The sequence below is a fragment of the Phasianus colchicus genome, unplaced genomic scaffold (genome assembly GCF_987193195.1).
Source record: "Phasianus colchicus unplaced genomic scaffold, bPhaCol1.hap1.1 HAP1_SCAFFOLD_57, whole genome shotgun sequence".
NCBI lineage: Eukaryota > Metazoa > Chordata > Aves > Galliformes > Phasianidae > Phasianus > Phasianus colchicus.
The window spans coordinates 404448-410000 of record NW_028325234.1 but is presented as its reverse complement, the minus strand read 5'-3'; the positions used below and the strand labels follow the sequence as shown (position 1 = coordinate 410000).

Below are 5553 nucleotides of genomic sequence, written 5' to 3'. Positions count from 1 at the left end.
GGAGAGGAGGCCGCCCGTGCCTGAACACCGGACGCCGCCGCGGCTTCCCCGGGACGGGGAGCGTGGAAGCGCCGGCCCGCCGGGGGCCCTCTCCGACGCGACCCGAATGGCCTCATCGATCGACAAGAAGACGGGTAGGGGGAAGGAAGGAAGGGAGGAGAAGATGCGAGCCCTTCTCCAGGACGCGGCGGAAAGACCGCGCGCGCACGTGCAGGCGGGTGTGCGTGGGCAACGTCTGCCGAGAGGTGCTCGCCCGTGCCTGAACACCGGCCCGCCCCACGCCACCCCGAGCGAGGCGGGGAGCGGGATAGGACCGGCCCGCCGGGAAGCCTCTCCGACGCGCCCGAGGAGCGCCTCTCGTGTTCGGCCGGGGCTCCCGCGTGCAGGTGAGGATGCGGTGCGGAACGAGAACGAGGCGCCGCCGCCACGACCATCGGGTCCCGCCTTCCACCGTCGCGGCGGGACCCACCGGGGACGCCCCCGGCCCTTCTGCCTTCGAGTGCCGGCTGACCGGACTGTGCCCTTCTCCGCGCTCGCTTTCTCTCTCGCTTTCTCCGCTTCGCGCCAGCGAGCGCTGCAGCCGGCTTCCCCCGTTCGTTCGATTGTTCTCTCTCGCCTTCTCGGGTTCGCCCTGGGCGGCGCGGGAGCCGGCTATTTCACCCGCACAGCTCTCTCTCGCCTTGCCCGGCTTTTTTTCGCCGCTCGCCCGGGAGACCGCCTTAACCCACCACCGAACGGCGGGACGGGGCGCGACGGACAAACCGAAGCGACCGGATCGACCACACGAACCGACGCCCCAGAGAGCCGCCGCCACCGCCGACCGCCGCCGAAACCCGTCTGGCCGGCCGGTCAACCCAGCTCGCGAGCGCCCGCTCACCACCGATCTCCGGAGCAGAGTCCGCACTCTCTCCTACCGACGAAAAGTAAAGGCATCCGAAAAGAAAGCTCCACGGACGACGACGCCGACTACCGGCAAAGGCTCCGACAGCAGCCGACCTTTACCTCGACATAACTGGAGGCAGAGAATTAGAGCGACGCCTCTGGCCGCACCGTAGCAGCAGCGCCCCCCCCACACACAAAAGACGCGAACAGCCGCCGGAGCCGGGTAGACGTGGCCGCCGCTGCCGGAACGGCGCCGCAGCGACCCCTGGGCGGATGCGCCGCGCCTGGCAGCCGGGCGGAGCCGGGTAGACGTGGCCGCCGCTGCCGGAACGGCGCCGCAGCGACCCCTGGGCGGATGCGCCGCGCCTGGCAGCCGGGCGGAGCCGGGTAGACGTGGCCGCCGCTGCCGGAACGGCGCCGCAGCGACCCCAGGCCGGTTGAGCCGCGCCATGCAGCCGCGCGGAGCCGGGTAGACTTGTCCGCCGATGCCGGAACTGCGCCCCAGCGACCCCAGGACGGCTGCAGTCGCGAAATGCAGCTTCGCGGAGCCGGGTAGACGTGGCCGCCGCTGCCGGGACGGCTCCGCAGCGACGCCGGGCCCGCTGCGCCGCACAAGGCAGCCGCGCGGAGTCGGGCTGACGTGGACGCGGATGCCGGGCCGGCGCCGCAGCGACCCCAGGCCGTCTGCGGGAGGCCAGGCAGCCTCCCGGAGCCGGGTAGACGTGGCCGCCGCTGCCGGGACGGCTCCGTAGCGACCTCTGGCCCGCTGCGGGAGACCAGGCAACCGCGCGGAGCCGGGTAGACGTGGCCGCCGCAGCCGGAACGGCGCCGCAGCGACCCCTGGGCGGCTGCGCCGCGCCAGGCAGCCGCGCGGAGCCGGGTAGACGTGGCCGCCTCTGCCGGGCCGGCGCCGCAGCGACCCCAGGCCGGCCACGCCTCGCCATGCAGCCTCGCGGAGCCGGGTAGACGTGGCCACCGCTGCCGGGGCGGCGCCGCAGCGACCCCTGGGCGGCTGCGCCGCGCCAGGCAGCCGCGCGGAGCCGGGTAGACGTGGCCGCCGATGCCGGAACGGCGCCGCAGCGACCCCAGGCCGGCTACGCCGCGCCATGCAGCCTCGCGGAGCCGGGTAGACGTGGCCGCCGCTGCCGGGCCGGCGCCGCAGCGACCCCAGGCCGCTTGAGCCGCGCCATGCAGCCGCGCGGAGCCGGGTTAGACTCGTCCGCCGATGCCGGAACTGCGCCGCAGCGACCCCAGGACGGCTGCAGTCGCGCAATGAAGCTTCGCGGAGCCGGGTAGACGTGGCCGCAGCTGCCGGGACGGCTCCGCGGCGAAGCCGGGCCGGCTGCGCCGCTCCAGGCAGCCGCGCGGAGCCGGGCTGACGTGGCCGCGGCTACCGGGCCGCCGCTGCGACCCCAGTCGTCTGCGGGAGGCCAGGCAGCCTCCCGGAGCCGGGTAGACGTGGCCGCCGCTGCCGGAACGGCGCCGCAGCGACCCCATGCCGGCTACGCCTCGCCATGCAGCCTCGCGGAGCCGGGTAGATGTGGCCGCCGCTGCCGGGCCGGCGCCGCAGCGACCCCTGGGCGGCTGCGCCGCGCCAGGCAGCAGTGCGGAGCCGGGTAGACGTGGCCGCCGATGCCGGAACGGCGCCGCAGCGACCCCAGGCCGGCTACGCCTCGCCATGCAGCCTCGCGGAGCCGGGTAGACGTGGCCGCCGCTGCCGGGCCGGCTCCGCAGCGACCTCTTCCCGCTGCGGGAGACCAAGGAAACCGCGCGGAGCCGGGTAGACGTGGCCGCCGCTGCCGAAAAGGCGCCGCAGCGACACCAGGCTGGTTGAGCCGCGCCAGGCAGCCGCGCGGAGCCGGGTAGACGTGGCCGCTGCTGCCGGAACGGCGCCGCAGCGACCCCAGGCCGGCTACGCCGCGCCGTGCAGCCGCGCGGAGCCGGGTAGACGTGGCCGCCGCTGCCGGGCCGGCGCCGCAGCGACCCCAGGCCGGTTGAGCCGCGCCAGGCAGCCGCGCGGAGCCGGGTAGACTCGTCCGCCGATGCCGTAACGGCGCCGCAGCGACCCCAGGACGGCTGCAGTCGCGCCATGCAGCTTCGCGGAGTCGGGCTGACGTGGCCGCCGCCGCCGGGCCGCCGCCGCAGCGACCCCAGGCCGTCTGCGGGAGACCAGGCAACCGCGCGGAGCCGGGTAGACGTGGCCGCCGCTGCCGGAACGGCGCCGCAGCGACCCCAGGCCGGTTGAGCCGCGCCGTACAGCTTCGCGGAGCCGGGTAGACGTGGCCGCCGCAGCCGGGGCGGCGCCGCAGCGACCCCAGGCCGGCTACGCCGCGCCATGCAGCCTCGCGGAGCCGGGTAGACGTGGCCGCCGCTGCCGGGCCGGCGCCGCAGCGACCCCTGGGCGGCTGCGCCGCGCCAGGCAGCCGCGCGGAGCCGGGTAGACGTGGCCGCCGATGCCGGAACGGCGCCGCAGCGACCCCAGGCCGGCTACGCCGCGCCATGCAGCCTCGCGGAGCCGGGTTAGACTCGTCCGCCGATGCCGGGACTGCGCCGCAGCGACCCCAGGACGGCTGCAGTCGCGCAATGAAGCTTCGCGGAGCCGGGTAGACGTGGCCGCCGCTGCCGGGACGGCTCCGTAGCGACCTCTGGCCCGCTGCGGGAGACCAGGCAACCGCGCGGAGCCGGGTAGACGTGGCCGCCGCAGCCGGGACGGCGCCGCAGCGACCCCTGGGCGGCTGCGCCGCGCCAGGCAGCCGCGCGGAGCCGGGTAGACGTGGCCGCCTCTGCCGGGCCGGCGCCGCAGCGACCCCAGGCCGGCCACGCCTCGCCATGCAGCCTCGCGGAGCCGGGTAGACGTGGCCGCCGCTGCCGGGCCGGCGCCGCAGCGACCCCAGGCCGGTTGAGCCGCGCCAGGCAGCCGCGCGGAGCCGGGTAGACTCGTCCGCCGATGCCGGGCCGGCGCCGCAGCGACCCCAGGCCGTCTGCGGGAGACCAGGCAACCGCGCGGAGCCGGGTAGACGTGGCCGCAGCTCCCGGAACGGCGCCGCAGCGACCCCAGGCCGGTTGAGCCGCGCCATGCAGCTTCGCGGAGCCGGGTAGACGTGGCCGCCGCCGCCGGGCCGGCGCCGCAGCGACCCCAGGCCGGTTGAGCCGCGCCAGGCAGCCGCGCGGAGCCGGGTAGACGTGGCCGCCGCTGCCGGGCCGGCGCCGCAGCGACCCCAGGCCGGTTGAGCCGCGCCATGCAGCCTCGCGGAGCCGGGTAGACGTGGCCGCCGATGCCGGAACGGCGCCGCAGCGACCCCAGGCCGGCTACGCCGCGCCATGCAGCTTCGCGGAGCCGGGTAGACGTGGCCGCGGCTGCCGGGCCGCCGCCGCAGCGACCCCAGGCCGGTTGAGCCGCGCCATGCAGCCGCGCGGAGCCGGGTAGACTTGTCCGCCGATGCCGGAACTGCGCCCCAGCGACCCCAGGACGGCTGCAGTCGCGAAATGCAGCTTCGCGGAGCCGGGTAGACGTGGCCGCCGCTGCCGGGACGGCTCCGCAGCGACGCCGGGCCCGCTGCGCCGCACAAGGAAGCCGCGCGGAGTCGGGCTGACGTGGCCGCGGCTGCTGGGCCGGCGCCGCAGCGACCCCAGGCCGTCTGCGGGAGGCCAGGCAGCCTCCCGGAGCCGGGTAGACGTGGCCGCCGCTGCCGGGACGGCTCCGTAGCGACCTCTGGCCCGCTGCGGGAGACCAGGCAACCGCGCGGAGCCGGGTAGACGTGGCCGCCGCAGCCGGGACGGCGCCGCAGCGACCCCTGGGCGGCTGCGCCGCGCCAGGCAGCCGCGCGGAGCCGGGTAGACGTGGCCGCCTCTGCCGGGCCGGCGCCGCAGCGACCCCAGGCCGGCCACGCCTCGCCATGCAGCCTCGCGGAGCCGGGTAGACGTGGCCACCGCTGCCGGCCCGGCGCCTCAGCGACCCCTGGGCGGCCGCGCCGGGCCAGGCAGCCGCGCGGAGCCGGCTAGACGTGGCCGCCGCAGCCGGGCCGGCGCCGCAGCGACCCCTGGGCGGCTGCGCCGCGCCAGGCAGCCGCGCGGAGCCGGGTAGACGTGGCCGCCGATGCCGGAACGGCGCCGCAGCGACCCCAGGCCGGCCACGCCTCGCCATGCAGCCTCGCGGAGCCGGGTAGACGTGGCCGCCGCTGCCGGGACGGCGCCGCAGCGACCCCTGGGCGGCTGCAGCCGCGCCATGCAGCCTCGCGGAGCCGGGTAGACGTGGCCGCCGCTGCAGGAACGGCGCCGCAGCGACCCCAGGCCGGCTACGCCTCGCCATGCAGCCTCGCGGAGCCGGGTAGACGTGGCCGCCGCGGCCGGGCCGGCTCCGCAGCGACCTCTGGCCCGCTGCGGGAGACCAGGCAACCGCGCGGAGCCGGGCTGACGTGGCCGCCGCTGCCTGGCCGGCGCCGCAGCGACCTCCGGCCGTCCGTTTTTGCCGACCTCTCCTTGCCGCTGCGGACCGGCGGAGCCGCGCCGAGCCGTATAGACCGCGCGCAGTCCGGCCGCCGCCGCGGCAGCGACCGGGTTGTTCGGCGCTCGCCTGGGCCTTGCCGTCTTTCCGTCGTACCCGAGCCGCCGCCGCCGCCGCCGCCGCCTCCGCCTCGGTTCGACCGAGTCGGTCGCTCCCGGGCCGGCCCG

The 5553-nt window shown here is 77.3% G+C and overlaps 1 pseudogene; it reads left to right on the top strand.

Annotated features, from left to right (window-relative positions):
- LOC149911774 (uncharacterized) overlaps positions 1–390 on the top strand; it is a 1384-nt pseudogene extending 994 nt beyond the window's left edge.
- The last annotated feature ends 5163 nt before the right edge of the window (positions 391–5553 follow it).